Genomic DNA, 18826 nt, shown 5'->3' with positions numbered 1-18826 from the left:
AGTAAATGCTCTAATTAAAAAACAACAACAAAAAAAAGTAAAATCCTATATTTGAAGCTGAATTTAAATAGTCACAGCTGATGTAAAATGTCCCTCACTGGCATGTGGCAGCCATTTTAGGTATTCAGGTTGTTTTGTTGTTTTCTACTATATTTATACAGTAGAAATATAAGTGCTTGGAGCATGGGGAATCCAATCAGCATATCATAAATACAGTACAGCATTTCAGCATAAGAGGTGAATTTTTGATTTTCCTTTGAAAGTAACATCTTCAAGGTTTTTAAATAAGATTAGAAAAAATTAAATTAAGAAGAAAATCAAGCATATAAGTATAGGACCAATATTCAAACTTTTCCTAGAATGTTTTGTCTTTTCAGTGCACTAAGGCACTTGAAACATTTTGAAACATTAGTTAATTTAGGTACTCAATGTCTGTAAGAAAAGTCTCTGAGATATTTACTATTCTACATCTGACTATTTGTTGTGTAGGCAGCTCTCTAGTAACTGAACAAAACAAATAATTTTCAGACTTTGCCCTCTTGAGCCAAAGCAATAGTCTATAATGCCTGTGATTTTAGCTACCTATTTAGAAGTTAAGGAAGCAGAACAGAAAAAAACACCAGAGTCTGAAGAATTAAAGATAATTTCCATTTTAATTCCAAGCTACTTGGAATTGTGTTGTGTGAATCCTAACCTAATAACGAATGGATGAGATTTAGAGGTTCAGCTTGAATACATTCCCACAGCTGCTCACATGGCCCAGGCTGCAACACTGTCATGTCTCTCCCAGTTCCTGCTTTTTGATCTGAATCAAGACCATTTGCCCCATTTGCCCAAAGGTGCATTTTAAAAACCTAATAAAATTTGCTACTTGTTTCTGGATCTTACTTCAAGCTTACTCCTACCTGTCTTCATCCCATCAACTACCCCTTTTCTACCACAGCAAACCCAACTATTACAATTTTAAGGCCCTTCATGGTTATGGATCCTCCATGGATCATCTTTACTTCTGCATCAGCTCAGTGCCAGTGACGGCAGCTCCCATTTGTCCTCAACCAAAGTTTCCTGCAAGTACTTTTATGCTATTTAAAAAACTGCCCCTTATGCTTCAGAGTAGTTTACCACACAGTTTACACAACCATTATTTCACATTCCTTCAGCTCTTGTCCTCAAACTTACCTATGCTGTGATCCTGACAAAGAACCTAACAGTACATTTTGTGTGCTGACTTGTATCTACTATGCCAGTGATAATAACTTCCCTGTTATTTGATGCTCCTACATTGTGTTACATTCACCTCTTATTCCTTGTAGTGTTCACAGAGACTCCCTGAAAAATCACTTAACTTAGTGTGAAGATTGTCATTCCTTTCAAAGGTTTTGGATCAGGTTCCTGGATGATCAGTCTTTTCTCTTTTATAGTACAGTGGGCGCCCAGTCCAAGTAAATTGTAAATCTGTTTATATTTTACCCTTCCTCCAGACTGCATCTCGATAGTAGATCCTTCTGTTTGGTCCTAGGAGAATGGTGAAGACCAGCCACTGAACACCTTTTTTTCCATTTAGGATTAAATTTAAAATAAAAAGGCGAGTTCTTTAGACATTGCCTTGAGGACAACGAAGCTTTTGTTCCATGGCAGATTTCCTTTTATCCTAAATCTATGTAACTAATTCTACTTTAAATATTCACTTAGGTATCCAACTGACTTTGAATTAGAATAGCCCCATCCATGGGCATTTGAAATCCAAAGCTCTACTGGACCTAGATTTTTTCCAAGACCTACCCCAGAATGGAAACCAAAAAAACTTCTCAATCTCAGAGCAGAACTAGCCCATTTCTACTGGTGACCTCATTAAGCACAGCGCTGTAAGACTGTGCAGAGTCACACAGAAATTTCTATTTAAGTTATGGCACTGGCTCCATATTTCTGCACCAAGCAGTTTGAACAAAATGTATACTTAGATTTCAGTGGTAAAATGGGAGGCCCCTATCAAAGATACGCAGAGGACCCACTTCTACCACCTCCCTAGAGGTGACCCAGAAAGGTCCTCCTTATCTCCCTGTCAACCATCAGAGAAAGAATAGCAAATTTTAAAATCAGTTCTGGAAAAGTTTGCAAGTTGGCACAAGAGCCTGTAATGGTTCTAAACCTTTAACATTATTTTAAGGCTATATTTAAATATATATGTGTCATTTAAAATAACTCACATGCCCTCCTCCCATTTGCTATTATTCATTTCAGCACCGATGCAACAGCCAAATGGTTTACCAGCCTGTGTCGCTAACACTTGCATAATAACTTGAGATCTCACAACCCCTCTATTTATCAAGCAACAATGTTACCAAAAATAACTATATGCATAGCTATAAGGGGAGCTGGGGAGGGGGAGAGGGGGAAAGGGGATGGGGAGATTTGTCAATACAATTTGAAACCTGCAATAAAGAGCTAGCGCTGAAGCGTTCACAGTGTGTAAGTCACTTTTCCTGATGGGCACTTATCACAAGGTGGAGCCAGAAAAAGAGGCTCCATGCAGGCCCTTGGAGAGGCACCAGGACTGGCAGGTCAGCGTGGGGCTCCAGAGCGATGGCACTGCACATGTCCCTGTGAACCAGCAGCAAGTACAAGGGGGGACACATCTCAGGCAAGGTCCACAATGTCAGTGTAACAAACCCACAGAAGCCCCCTGCCCTCTCCCAAACTAGCAGTAATCATTATTTCCCTGGCTATGCACCTATCCTTAACACCGTTATTCACAGCACAAAAAGGTGTTTTAGTGCCAAATGGTTTTATTGCAACATACAGGAGGTTAATAAAGAAGGAATGTCACTTTTGTGTTCCACTGCCCACTCACTGTCCACTCACTTTTCTCATCTGTGTGTCTGTGTCTGTGTGTAGCTTTGCCTTTCAAAGCCTCAGCATTCCTGGGGGTGGGAGGGAAGAAGGAAGGGAGGCAGCAGCTCTTTAGAAAGGCTGCTTCATCTGTGAAGTTTACAAAATACCATCAGCATTACTGAACTAATGAATAACAAGAATGTGTTGTCTCTAGCTTTTATGCAGACTGTTCTGAAAAGATTCAAAACTGTGTGGGACCTGCAGTGTTGATCTGCCTATTCCAGGTACAGCTTCAATGATTTTTATCTCAGCTTGGAACACAGAGTGTGTTCTGATACTAATACTGATAAAAGCATAAAGGCTGATGCCATCTGCCATGGCAACTATCAAGATGGCAGCTGCTTTTCATCAGCTTTATCTGAACTTTGCGTTAACGGGAATTCAGACACTGTGGGTGCATTTTCAAAAAGGACATAAAAATGATAGCACTCCTCTGAATAAAACCAATTCATCAAATATCAGCCTACTCTCATCTCCTTCATCTTTCTGGTAAGAAAAACGAAAAAGGGGGGAAATTCCATGTGTGCTCTCTTTAGATCACCTTGTCTCTTTATCAGCCCTGTCTCTGATGCCAGTGGTATTAGACGCTTCCACTCACGCAGCAGCAGCAGCAGCAGGGCTGTAACCCTAAGAGGCTCTGACTTTGAATCCCAGCACTGGCAGCTCTGCTACAAATGGGATTCAAATGTGCAGTGTCTGAGGGCAGTGCAATCAACAAAATAGCATGCTAGTGTACAGAGCCTACCACAGGTAATAATAGAGGCTTTTCCCAAAGAAAGAAAGGAAAAAAAAAAAAAAAGAAAGGAATAAAGAAAGAAATAAGGGGGGAGCAGAAAAAGGAGAGGAAAAAAAAGGAACTAGTAGTAATTCTAAGGGGTGCTTTTTATTTCCTCAGCAATGGTTTACAGCAGGTACACCTTCTCCATGTTCATTAGCAGTGCTAGAACATGACAATTCACTACAGAAAAGATGCTAATTGCAGCACACAAGGTTTTTGTTGCTGGCTATAAAAGCATATCTGAAATATAAATATAAGATGGTAGTATACTAACATATTAGAATGCTGTTACACTTCTACTGATTTTGCTATTTTCCAGAAGGTTATTGTCCCTGATTTTTTTTTTCCTCTGCTAATTAAATCTTTATTTGATTTATTTCTTTTTTTTTTTTTTTTTTTTTTTTTTTGGTTTAACTTAGCATCTGGCTCTTTTCTCCTCAGAATAAATTTTATTGAATTTTAAGTAGATATAGATATATAATGGATGTGTATAAAAATATAGAAAACAATGATGCTAAACTATACATATAATGTAATTCAAAAATTTACAAAACATGTTCTCAAACGTGTTTGCTGCCACTACAAATTGCTTTGGCAAGTAAAACTAAAATGCTTGAATATTAGTGAAAGAAAGCCTAATTAGAGAGAATTAGACACAAAAAGCAAGTTTAACATAGAGAGGACAAGGACCAGAGACAGGACTGCGCAAAATACTGAGTGACTTCAGCTTTCCAGCAAGTCAGTGACATTTGAGGGAGCTCTCTGGCACCACAAGTCAAGCCCCAAGGGACAGAGTTTGCTTGAAGCAAGAATAGCAGACCAAATCATCAGCCATTGTAAATCAGTTTAGCGCCAGAGCAGTCAAAGCTAGGGTCTGAGCTGGGCCAAAGGCACGGCAGCTATTTGGCCCAGAAGCTCTCAAGGGTCATAGGAAGCCACAGATCCACATCTAAATTAAAATTATGAACTGTATTAGTAATAATGCCATCAATTAGAAGATACTTTTGTTACTTCTCAATATTTGCATCTGGAAACGATATTACTAAATAGCTGATTCTGCCATCACAGCATGGTTGTTTGCAAGTCAGCAAGGAGAGAAATGGCTGAGACTTATAAAAGAGACTATTACGTTTTTTCTATAAAATCCGCTATTTCAAATATGCACTCATTTTCTCTTTCTGTTGTTGTGTACTAAACAAGGCTGGTAGGCAGGGTATGACAGCCCACATTTTCAATAATGTGAAAAGCAAGAGGAAAAAAAATAGAGTACAAACCCCAAGCTTTCTCTAGATTTTGTTTCCCAGTGCTTCCAGTCCGACCCAGATCCTTGGTTCCTGCTGGGACTCTGTTGAGGCATTTAAATTAAGGGAGTTCTTTAAATTCATATGAATTGCATTTCAGCAAAATGCTCAGCCCTAAAACTAAAACATAAGAAATGAGAGCTGATATCTTTGTTTAAGGTCTTGCAGGGTGATGAAAACCTGTAAGTTCAAGACCATCACATGGAGGTCTTATTGTCTTCCTCCAAATTATGTTTAAAATGCCTTCTGAACACTAAAGAATTTGAACTACTGAAACTTTTGTAGACCTTATTACAGGGACAGGAGATTTTTTTTGTCTCAGAATCAGCAGCTCCACAGCATTTTTAGGTACTAAAAAGATTTTTCTAAAAAAAATTCCTTTGCACTAGAAAGTAACAGCAATAAAACAAAAGCACAGAAAAAAAATTGAAGCAAGTAAAGCATAAGCAGAACTGACACTATGCAGACTTTTAGGATACAATTCTGTATCTGAAAATGTCAATTCATCTCTCCCCTGTGCAAGAACATGTTATTAATGTTTAATGCCTACAGCAAAAGATAAACACTTTCTGGAATGGGGTGAATGAAAGTGTACACAGAAGTACCACATTGCTCTGTAATGGTGACTCTTCTTGGGAGCTACAAGGGCAGTGATTTTTCAATAAAGAAAGCAACAGGGAGACTTTTAAGTCTTACCAAAAGGGGGATGATTCCATTCTCCAATAAACCCACCTTCATAATCCTTTTCATTCTTTATAACTCTATGGCTTTACGTTGCCATCTATTGCTTTTATCGTTTGAAGGCAATGAGATTTTTACCATTAATTTCCAGACTAGTAGAAGCGGTGAAAAATGTCATAGCTTCTGAAACTTTTTGTCCAACACAAAGACAAGAGATGCAATTCTCAGATTAAAGTGTTCAGAGAAGACTAAATCCACTGAATTCATGGCAGATAAAACACTAAGCCAGCAGTTGAAGAGAAAAACAATCATTAGCTGTGCAAACAGATCATAAGCAGCTGATCAGGAGGCCACATTCAGAATAATGGGTGCAACAATGAAAAGGGTATTACAGAAACTTGAAAGGTACAGAAAAGGATGGCAAAATTATAAGAGTGCTCAAGGACCTGAATTATTTGAAACTTTTGAATAGTTTTCTTCATGCTTTACAGTAAGGAAAATAAACAAAATAGATGCAGGCAAAAGCAAAGAAAAATTGAGAACTCCATTACCTAAAAGACTGTCAAGTCAAAAACATGAAGTCAGTGACAAGCAAGCTGTTAAAAATGGTATGATTAAACTGTGTCAAACTCCCTATGGAAGTTAGTGGAGTTTGCCACTAGATTTACAGTGCTGTTCCTGGAAGTGGGATTTCTTCAAAAGATGGAATAAAAAAAAATATAAAGCATGTAGATTAAATACTATACATTGCACAATCTTTATAAATTTTATAGCAGTTAGGTAAGTATTTGGAAAAAAGAAATAGTAGTTCTGCTAATAGAATTATTCTGAAATCATTGAAGCTTGGTTTAGAACAATAGAGGGACTAGACCTGTATAATGAAACTAAGTATAAACTTTTCCATTAAAAAATAACAAGACCCCAGTGGATATAAAATCACTTGCTACTCAAGATGCCCCAACACCAAAACACAAGTTCCTGCAATATAATTCATACTGTTTAAATGGGCCAAAGCTGGAATGGGATCTAGGTAACAATCTGCATTTTTTGCACCCAAATGACTTTGAAAATATGGCCAGGTCATATTTATGCAACTGACATAGGTCACTCCTGATATATGGCTTGTCTTGACAGACTGCTCCTTAGGAAATACAAAAAGTGCAGCAATACATGGACTGAGCTTTGAATTAAGGCAGATTTTATAGAATTTTTTGGTTAAATTTGGAGATTTTTGAGATGCAGTACTGATAAATTGTAGTTATGTTTAATTTTTTCCTCCTTTGAACTTTAAAATCTTAAAACTTAGTGGAATATGCAGGTTTGGAGATGAAACAGCCTGCAGTTCTCTGCACTATCCCATCCTTTCACATGAAGAGGCCTTTGACCTCTGCGCCTCTGCCCACAGCCTCATACAATGTCAGTTCTGTTTGCACACAGCAAGGAGTCACATTCCTCTACAGTGGGACTATGTGAACAAGGAAATATAAAATATTATTAATAGTGGCAAAAACAAAACCAAACCTGGTGTCTGGCATTAGAATTATTTTGACATAATAATATCACATTGTAACTGTGCCACCAGAGGTGGGGTTCTGTGTGTTCCTGCTCTTCAATTAGCCTGCAGTTGTAATGGTCTGGTAATAGGGTCTCCACAGAGCCACACTGAAATAGCTTTCCCCATCCTCATCTTCTACTGTAATGGCCTTGAAGCAGGGTCTTCACAGGCATGCCTGGCAGTCATCATCCATCACCGCAAAACTGGTATTCCACTAAATAAACTTTCTGAGGCTTTTAAAATGTGATATGAACACATCATTTGAGCAAACTGAAAGTTGGTTTGACATGGAAAAACATAAAGAGAAGGGAGTTGGATAGCTGTTTTGCAAATACAAATATTGGGACTGCTATGAAACCTTTATAGTTCTCATGGCCGAAGTCCACTTAAAGGATTAGAAACTTAATCCCAAATTCTTTTTGAAGGGGAGATATCCAAGTATTGCACATATTTTTTTCAAATAAAATATCCCACAGCTTATTTTGTGGCTTGGAAAAAAAAAGGTGAAAACACAAGTGTGCTTACTGGTCATTGAATATTTTACTGAGCAGGCTCCTCCTCACACACACTCCTTGTAAGAGCATGACTGCGATGGAAGCTGGACAGGTTTCCACTTTGGGTTTCATCTAGAGGAAAACAACTTGTTTTACTTCATAAAATAGATTTCAAAGAGCTCGACCTAAACATTTCAAGGATCAAGTAATTTAATTTTCTTAGAGAGATCTACTTTATACGTATCTTTTCCATACATGTGCTGCTGAAAAATAGCACCAAGCTGAATTATTCAACTCGTGCTCTGCATTAGGATAAGATCACCTATCTAGGACCTTGCAGACCAGCTGTTCTAGCCTGTTTCCCTCACTACTTGGTCTCTTTCATCACAAAAGACTACCAGTGGATTTTTTTATCTCTTTACTTCTTACACACTGTGTTTTCTAAGATATCTCTGAGTTTTTACTCAAGTGAATTTGAGAGGAGAATCAGATACCACTAATAATACTAAAAGTTTCTACTTAAACAGATCTCAAAATCTTAGTGCAATTACTGTATAAAAGTTCAGAATACAGCCTCTATGAGCCAAGACTGAATTGTAATTAAGATGAGAGCAATGTTGCAATTCAGTAGAAGCAGTGAGTAAAAGCCAGTGTTATTGCTGTTCCACATCAGGGTCAGGGTTGTGCTCCAAGGACCATGCATGATCCCTCTCCCTGAGTAACTACGGAAAGCTGTTGGTCCTGCAGCACAGAAGATCATAGCCTGACTTGCTTTTCCCATAAATTGCATTTGATGGGTGATGGAGGATCAAGAGGGAAAGCAAGTGGAATGGCAATCAGTTGTGTGTAGAACTGGACTTGTGTCCCCATCAGCCCTTACAGTGACTGCAGCCTGTGCTTAGGCTGGGTTGAATCATCCTGACTCAAGGGCAGTGAGCACTTGCTTCACACATTTGAATACATGGCCCAGAATGCTAAAGCATGAAAATAAAACTAGTAACTTTCCACAGTTTTCGAGGAAATGGTGCTATTGGTAGCAGAGTAGGCTAACAGCAACAGGAGAAAAAAAAGAACAAGGGCAGAATGCGCGATTCCCACAGATAATTTGATCATATCCCAGAAGCACAGAGTACTTGATGTTACCCCAGGTTTTAACAGGGTTTTTTTGGCATTCCTGGAGGAGACAGAGTAGTGAGTCATGACTCACACCACCTGCTCACCTGAAAACTGCCACAGCCTGCCACAAGGTTTAAAATCAATAAGTGTTGGTGTCTTCAGGTCATAAACATTTTCTGTATAATTTATATAAAGAGTCTGCAACAGAAGGAAAAAGAAAAAGGCTTATTTTCTCAAGTTATTGCAAAAAGATGGAACAATTAAGAGGTCTTTCACCTGTTAAACTGCACAGAAAAAGTAGAAGTTATTTTTTTTACTGGCAGAGATCATGCTGGGTCTGGAATTTAAGATACAGATTGATTGATCATTTTAATCTAATATTTGTTCATGGGGAGGCTGTTATCTTTATTGTGGTGACACCTGCTAGTGTCGTTATAGTTAAAGGCTTACTGTATTTCTATTATAAATGCCAGGTTGGGGTTTAATATATCAGCAGGTTTGTACTGCACTGGGCTAAACACTAGGCTATGGGTTGTCAATCCTAAGGCACACAGGCAATTTTTTTAAACCCAAATCTGATTCTGTTCAGGGCTTTTTTTCTCTAATATAAGTGGTAAAATACTGAGGGAGGAAAAAAACAGTTGAAGTAGCATGGATTTCACTAAGCAGCTGATACAGCCTCACTCTCAAAGCTTTACATTCAAAGCTTTGTATTTAATACAAATTGAAATCAGCGTGTAAAGATGTTGTCATCTGCCTTGACAAATAGGCCAAAAAACACCCAGAGATGTAGTTTCAAGTGATGTGACATATCTTGTGCTCTTCAGAGGCCAGTTTGAGCCACCCTGCTCATACAAAACCATCGGAATGCCAGCAGAGCTCACTGCTTCAGGAACACTCTGCATAAGAGAATGCTCCAGAGGCACAGGAGGCTGCCTCATATGCACTAACTGCTGGTAGAGGGGTAAGCAACGGTCAGGGGACAATGAGTAAATGTTCCTGTTTGTTGAAGTGGGTAAAACGTTTGCTGCGCAGTTTAGTTCAGTTCCAATGGCACCGCTGGGGGTAGTGCAGCGCGGCTCGGAGCGGAGCCGTGTCAGCCGGGGCGTTTCTGGGCAGAGAGAGAGCGAACGGCGCTGACCCGGGGCTGCTCCAGCCGCTGCGAGAAACCACAGCAGCGCATTCCGTGCCACAGGAGGGAAACAAAGGCACCCCGAGGCTCATTTAGTGCATCTTTCCAACAAGTGGAATAAATTATTCTAGAAAATCACCACACTGACATGGAAAATACTGCTTCCAGGACAAGATCTAGATTTCTTAGTCTTCTCCATTTTTCTCTACAACTTTAATTTTCTAAGTTTCTTTCCACTCGCATATCAGTTTTCACAGCTCCACTACGTGCGTTTCCACTGTCTCACTCCATTTCTGCACAGCCCACTATCCTCTGTCTTTTTACAGAGATGAGCAGGTCTCGAATATGATAATATGCCACATGGTAAGAAATTCTCTCTAAAAGCTGGCACCTACATTCTGAGTAGAAATCACGTGTGCTTATCTCACTTTCATACACAGTGTGGGTGCTGTGTGCATGTGCCCACACAGATTCCTTGGGCTAATATCCAAAATTTACCCTCTCCCTCGGATCTTCCTCTATTTTTAACTCAGACACACCAAATACAGACCTGAGCCTCAGGTTTCCCCTAAACTGGCTACTTGTAAGGATCGCTCCCCAAAGTCCTCTCCATAGGCCTCCCCTGGTCTTGGCACCTGAGTTGGTGCTCAGGAGACCTGCCTGATCTTCTGTCAGGATGAATTAGACATGGGAGTTTATCATCATGCAGGTCCTAGCACACCATTTGCCTTTGTACATGTATCTGCAATTAAATACATCCATTTTACATTCAAAACACACAAAACTGGGGAACAGGATGACACCTTCTCTGTAGAAAAATGTCATCCTCCTTCATCACCCCTACAACACAACTCAACATTTCTTTGTAAAGGGTGGATGAAATGGGAAAATATCCCACTCTATACTATCTCTTCTCTTGTTCTACCTCTAAATGAAATAGCATATTCTTCCCTGTCATTTTTATGGTTTTATATATACACACACACATTGGTCACACCTGCGTTTTTTATGTTCCAACTGACAAACTAGCTTTTTACATGTCTTTTACCTTGTTCTCTATCTTCAAATTCTTCATGTAATTTCTACTTCTCCAGGAATTTCACCAATTCATCACCGTGAACATGGTTATTTTTTAATTGCTATCCATACTGTAGTAAATATAAATGACAAAAATCATCAAACATATGTTGCCTAAGTTGTATAAATATGCATATATGTTAAAGATGTGGTAGCAGGCAGGTGCACAGGAAATCTTCATAAAGTTAACAGCTACTGCAGCAATAATAAACTGATGTTACCCTTTCAAATGCTAGTCAGGATTTTGCAAGCATTAGCCACCACCGTGTGATTTGAGCAGTGCCACTAATACAGATATAGTCAAGCTGGCAACTTGTCTCTCCCCCCGGCCCCAGTCTCCCCCTTTCTTCTCACAAAGAAATAGAATGAGTTTATTAAAGTATGGATGCCATTTTCATCTCGCAACGTTAACTGTGTTGTCTGTATCCCAAAGGTACTGAGCCAGTCAACGCAAACAGCTGTGCCACCTACTTGCAACAGTTGTACACCCACCACAAAGCACGGGGAGGAGGAGCAGGTTAAAGCGAACCGTAAAGCTGCTGCAAAGTGTACCTCACTTTGCAGTTTACCCATTAGCTCGAGGGAAATTTCATCCCTTTGGAGAATGTGCACTGTATGTAGAGCTCGTAGCAGAGAGTATTCTTTTCCTCTCGTCTCCTATAAACCACCTACTGCATTTTTATGTTCTACAATCACATACACCAAAACAGTGTTTAGCAAATTAACATCAAGCTAAATAAAAGGCATATCAACCAACTTAGCAGGCAGCTTTTAGTTGCTTCTCTACTGAGGATGTTGGGCGATCCATAGGCTGAGAGTAGCATTTCCCTCATATTCTCATTATTTGATTTTAGTTCAATTAGATGAGTTTCACAGGAAAATTAATTATTTTCACAACTTTCATCAATAGCCCTGATTCCTGTAACATGAAGGAATAAGGCAAGCTGATGGAGGAAAAGACAGATTCAGCACACCTCCAAGGGCAGGACTCAGGCAGGATGACAAAATTGCCCTTTCACTCCACCCCTTTGTGAGGAGAAGCCCTGGCTGCAGAAACTCAGTGCACAATCACAGGCAAGTGCATTGTGTGTCTGTGCATGCACATACACGTGTGTTGGGGAAGAGAGAGGGAAATACTCGTGGTTGTTTCTATGCAAGTGCACTGGATTTTTGATCTCTGCTGCAGATAGATGCGTGTGGTTTGATTTCTGTGATAGTCAGTGGAAAAACATCTCTTCTCCCCTGTCTTAGGGCTTAAGTCCTGCTCATTGTAGGCCAGATACAATGCATGTGTTCGGCAAAGGCGCTGTGTCAGAAATGAGATGTGACAACATGCCAAGAAATAAGAGAAGTAGCACAAGCACATGCAGGCAAGAATGCAGTCAGGCACTTGTCCAGTACTTCTAAAGGTCCTGCTAAACACTAACAGTGCTCACAAAAAAATTATAGTAACCAAGACTTCCCTACATCGTCATTACATTAACATCCACAGCACAAACAAAACACCTGCAGTTTTCCAAAGTGATGTTTATTTGAGGACAGATCTACATATCGGTGAATGCCTAAACCTTGTAATCCTGATCCTCTGATACAATAACAGAGGCACGATCAGTACTAAGTGTTCATGTAGAAAAAGAAATACTTTTAACTACAGCACAATTAGTTGTGGGCTTCTTTCTCCCTCTTCAATATAATTAACTAGGGCTTTATCTTACCATTATCCTTCTATGCACTAGGGACTCCATCTAGAAACATTTTTCTCACAGGACTCTAATATACTCTTATCTTTTTATATTAATTGAGTTATCTTACACTGTCACAGAGGTAATAGCTGAAACAGAGATGCAGAAAGAAAACGTCAGTCACTCCTGAGTCTATTTGAACCCAAAGAACTTCGGCTAGGGAAGTGTTTCATCACCCAGTTCAAACCTTTCAGGGATCTGGTTTTCCTGTCCCTGGAGTGTGAGCAGGGAAATCACACTGCTCAGAACAGCTCCATTATCACACTCAAAACACTTTAGACTTACTAAAAAATAATTGTCTAACTTTTTCTTGTGAGCATTGATGACCATTGATTCCCATCTTCTGGGAAGTCATTTCCAGCAAACCTCACTGCCATGTGACAGTACTTAACATTGTTGTAGGAGAAATCCTTGTATAGATTAAAAAGTGAGGCAAAAAAACATGCATGGACCATATAAATAAAGCCTAACACGCTTAATTTCTGTCTTGTCTACACCATAATATGTGCTGCCATCAATATATGCTTTTCCAAAGCTATACTGTATTCAGATTTCTCACTGTCAAGAAAATTATTGTTGCTAAAATCCACTCTGCACACCCCCCAAAAGTTACTGCTTAGTGCAACAATTATCATCATTCACATGACACTAATCTTTAAGTTAGACTGGTTAATGCAATGATTGGAAAGGATGATAAGTTGAAAATGGAAAAATGTGAGTTGCAGCATTCAGGTCTGCAGTGATACCTTTAGCAAGACCAAAAGAGCAATGCTCCTAACTAAAACTAGGGGTCTGAACAAATGGTCATCTTCTGTTCAGAAATGCCTGCAGTGCTTTTTCTTTATTTTGACTTTCTGAAGTTGGCTCATGGAAGCATCAGCCTTCCTAGACTGATATGTAACCACTGTAATACTATGTAAAATTCACACAAGGAAGGGTTTAAATTGGCAAAGGCCAAGAAATTAAAAATTCAAGATCTGACACCTAATTTATAAAAAAACACAGAAAAAAGATCTAGCCCTTGCATTTGCAGAAGCTCACTGCCCTTTCACTGCAGTAAAGGACTAAGAAAATAAATTGGAGCATATAAAGTCAGATCCATCCTCCTGTCCTTCATCCATGCTTGGGGAAATTCAGCTGAGTCTCCTCAAAGAAGCCAGGAATGTTTACATATGTATTCTTTTAAGTACAGAATGAGTATATAAAATAGGTCCATCATAGCTTTAAATACCCAGGTATTATCTGAACTCAGGAGAGATGAATCTGTGATGATCTACAAGAGATATTGGAGAAAGCAACTATGAGTTTTTGACTCCCAAAGTATCTTAATGTACCCCTTCCTCATGGCAAATGGTCCTTTTGCCATACAAACTAGAGACTGCTCCAAAACCAAGTCTTGTTTGCTATCTTATCCCACACACCAGAAGACCCAGAGGGTCCCAGTCCAGCTGCTGACCCCTCTTGCCTTTGCTGGTGGACTGCTGTGTCTCACACAAGCCAGGCAAGAGATTTATAGAAGGGGCAGTACACAGAGAGTTATTGTCAACTCTGAACACTCCATAAATGATCCATAAAATAATATTTCTTGCAGCATTCATTTCAGTACTGAGGACCTCATCATGAGACCTGTCCAGTTCAAGTCCTTGGGCAAAGGTTTTTTAAGTTCCAGATCCAATTTTACAGAGAACTTTTCCTTACCTGGATGGAAGCAAACTCAAGTATCAGCTCATATGTTCACATATGAGCAAGTGAAATTTTGTAGGAGAGGAATGTGCAGGGAGTCACTGCCAACCAGTGACCTCAGCAGTTCTCTTTCAAGATACTTCCCTGTGCTCTCCCTGTATAACTCCATCCTTCTCCTTATTAAGGGAATTCATTTACTCCAAAACAAAACACATAAATTAGAAGTTCAAGTAGCAAGACCAAGTAGTCCCAATTAATTCATTTGCATATGACCTAGAAACAAACAAAAAAATCCAAGCCATTGCCTTAAAGATAAAGCAAATCTTATATTTCCATGTGGGTGTGCTTCAAAGGAAGAGACTCAGACAAATGGACTATCTCCAAATAATAAAATACCAGTTTAAGAAAAATGCACTGGCCAAGATTACTGCAAATTATGCACTCCTGTACCTAAGCACCATTCACACTCTTGAATTAGAAATATACATGCTAAACTCCAAGGATCAACACAAAGCCCTTAGCCTGTAATGACATTTCCTTAGCAAAGAAAACTGTATTTTTCACTTGTTTTCTCTTTAAAAGGCCTTAAATTTCTTATTAAAATTTCTCTAAAAATAAATAAATAAACAAGCAAACAAACAAATAAATAAATAAATAAATATGTGACTGACAGTGAATGCAGTTTCTGCTTCAAATAGAGAAGAAAATTATAGCAATCACAAGTGACCTGTTCCGTGAGAAACAATTAGGCAAGCTGAAGTATAGATACCATGATGTATTCAGCCTGCAGTCCTAGAAACAAGGTATTTCTGGGCCGTGCTAGACTGAGAACATTAGTATCTAAACCATACCATGACCTGAAAGTGGGCACTCACCACATCCTCTTGGATAAAGCAGGGAGAGGAAAGGGCATAGCTATATCTCTATTCTCACCCATTAATCTGTCCACCCACTCCATGGATATCAATGAAATAAGGTTCAGCCTGAGGGCCAAATTCTGTTTTCACTTACTGCTGCAGTCTGTCATCCAAATTTGGTGAATGCTTTGCGGATGTGACCAAATCATTCCACAAGACTTTTAATTTCTGCTGTTTCAAATGCCAAGAATTTTTTCTTCACAGTCATTAGAGTCAGTCTTTTTTTTCTTTTTTTTTTTTTAATCTGAGATTTGCCTGAAGGAAAAGACTTATGAGAAACACCATACAGGCCACAGCTTCTCCACAGCCTTAGAAGCCCCTCTGGAAAGCTGTTAGCCACTCAGAAAAGGAATATAACCAGCTGACTCCAAGTGCCACTTGATCAATAATGAGATATTCAGAAGGAGTCTTAATTTTATCTAACCGGAGGGATGAGACTATCATCTTCCCTGACAACCAAAAACTCAGCAGAGACCTCTTAAAGGGAATCATCTCCATTAAATTGTTGCCTGCTTGCAAGCAATAGCAGTAGTGGCACTCACCAGCTTTCAGCTGGAGATGATTGGGGGAGAATGCAGCAGGTAAATTGGTGCTTTGCAGGGGCATTGCACACATACCCGAGGCATTGTGTCATTGTGACACACTCACCCACAGAGGCTGCAGGGACTTGCAATCACTGCTCACACTATGCCTGGGGTGCTAGGGTGCCCCAAAAGGTATGGCATATGTGTCCTGCAACAATGTGTGTGTGTGTGTGTGTGTGTGTGTGTGTGTGTGTGTGCACATGGACAGCCTTTCCACACATCGGGTTCCATGCGTGCATCACAATATCAGCGTAACATCTTTTAAATGAAAAATTTAAATTAAAATGTGATGTTCTAAAAGAGAATTTGCAGTTCACACCACTGCAAAAACTTACTCTGACTTTTAAAAATTTACACTATCATTACATTTTTATTACTCCCAATTAAGATTTTTAGGGAAGACCAAATATTTAAAATGGTGGGTTGGTGACCTTAATATATACATCTCCTTCTTAAAGAAAAATCTTCTCTTTTTTGCAGATTGACTCATGTTATCACTGGTAAATTTCAGTACTTCATCAATACTAAAGAACATAAACAACTTATCATTTCTTTATACAATTTATTTCCAACTGTACAGCTTACAGATGAGAGAAATTAAATTCTTCTCTGGCAGATAGTATGATCTTTCCATGACTTAAAGAGGAAAAAAGAAAGACAAATTTATCTCCAGAGCTTTAGGTTTGTGCTTTCCAACACTGAGTTGGGTGATTTTTCTGACGAAGAGAGTGGAAAAGGAAAAGAAAGAAAAAGAAAAAAAGTCCAATAAAAAGAATAATCTTTGATGTAATAGAACAAGAATCAGACCAATAGCCAAAGACAAGAAGTTTCAGGAATAATAAAAAGGAGCAGTCTGAATTGCTAATAAATTAGGAGATTCTGAGGTGCACAAAACATAAGAAAGAGTACCCGCATAGGTAATAGTTAAAGACATATCATGAGCCAGATATCATGAGGCAGATGATAATTCATTTTTTCTGTGATGTAACCCAACACTGTTTAGTCCCTTCTTAACAACCCTTCAATCATGTCTCATTTCATTTAAGTCTAAATAACACTTCAGCCACCTCCTACAGGGGAGGACTTGCAGATTTCCCTCTGGAAATACATTTCTATAAGCTCAGAGTGTCCAAAAACCCCCAAATTTTATTTTAACTTCTACAATGAGAGAGTATTTAAGTAAGACAGAATTATGAAATCAAGGTTGCACAACATGTCACTTGTTCTCAAAAATTAATCCAATAGTGTTTGCAGTCATGTATTTGTGTACCTCGCATTAGGCCTCACCTTATGTTCTGTCTATATTTGGGCTGTAGCAGGTTTTCAAGTAACCTAAGTAAACTTTAGTTATAAAACAATTATTAGCATAAATATGAATAATGTTTTTTAGACAGATTCTATCATCCTGGCTGTAGAAAAGCTCAGTGGTATGAGTCTGAAATTAATACTTACTACATGGTGTGTCTCACCAACCCCAGGACTTCTGAGGCCAGATATACATCTCTGTTTTGCAGATCAAGATCATATGGCATGTCCAAAGCAGATAACTAAAACCCTTCCCCAGCTGAAATAATGAGTCCTTCATTCTCCTAAGATCTCATCCTGCACACAAATTGTCCAGGTTCACAAACCTGATGAGTTTGACGCAATTTCCATAGGTATTAGTCAATCTTTTCAAAAAACTTTTAGATACACAGTTGCATTGCACAAGTCAATAATTCTTTATAAAAGGTCCTCAGGCAAAATACATAACTAGTCTGAAATGAGTTTTGACTCAGTAGCCTGCAAGTCATGTCAGGCAAGAGCAGGAAACAGCCCTATTTTCAGAGCAAATACAATTCACAGTGAATCAAAAAGCTTGCTAAAGACTACAGAAACATTTGGAGACCATGGAGATGCAATCTCACTCATATTCTATCATAATGTCGACATAAAAGTTCTTGCCTCAATTCAGTTCCACCATGATGAATAGCATGTGGCTTCATTGCATTATGAGACTTAAAACCTGTTGGTTTCAATTTAAATTGAGATGATAGCTAAGCACATCTACTTTCAGCATGAACCAATCAAAAAAAGATGTGGTTTTCCATAGAAACATCTCTACCAATAGTTTATATATGCTGAAGTAGCCAATTACATCTTGGCACACTCAAAAATACATAGCAACAGCAATGACAGCATGGCAACAGCAGCTGCTGCACAACGGAAAAATTAGAAAATTACTCTTTAGAAAAAATATATTCTGTTAATTCACTTTGTTTACATTTTCTTTCATGAAATAGTTTCGGAAAACACTGTATGTGTAGCTAACTTCTTGTGTACCTCATTACTGGATGGGTAAATTAAGATTATTAACAAAAATATTCCTTGTTTTTTAAGTTGCCTTCCACTGTGAGTATTATTTTGCATATGGCAAATCATTCAGAAAGCATGGGAATTTCATATGAGTTGCTCCCAAATGAAGGTATTCCAGCAGGCACAAGATGAGTTCACTTTTCATAGCCAGTATGTTGACTTTGGTGTGACAAGGCAACCACCCTAAGGAGTGGGGCCTTACCTGACAACCCAGGAACGGCCTGGCCATGGTGGAAAGGCTGATTCTTCCCTCAGGCAAAGCCATCATATTTTCCCTTCATAGAGTGTGACATTTGCCATATGATCAGATGTATTTACATGAGTATGCACTTAAAAATACATAAAGGGAGGACAGGGATTTTAAATAGCCATGGTGGAAATACTGGGTTTTTTTAAATTGTTAAGGTCCAGCTCCTGCCTCAACGAGCATATGTTTCACTTCCACTCTCCCCTTCCCAGAGGAATGTCCCACTTTTATTATGGGACGGCGCCCACAAGAGTGGTTGTACGGTGCTTGAT

The sequence above is a fragment of the Ammospiza nelsoni genome, chromosome 1 (assembly GCF_027579445.1).
Source record: "Ammospiza nelsoni isolate bAmmNel1 chromosome 1, bAmmNel1.pri, whole genome shotgun sequence".
NCBI lineage: Eukaryota > Metazoa > Chordata > Aves > Passeriformes > Passerellidae > Ammospiza > Ammospiza nelsoni.
Note: the sequence above shows the minus strand (reverse complement) of the source record.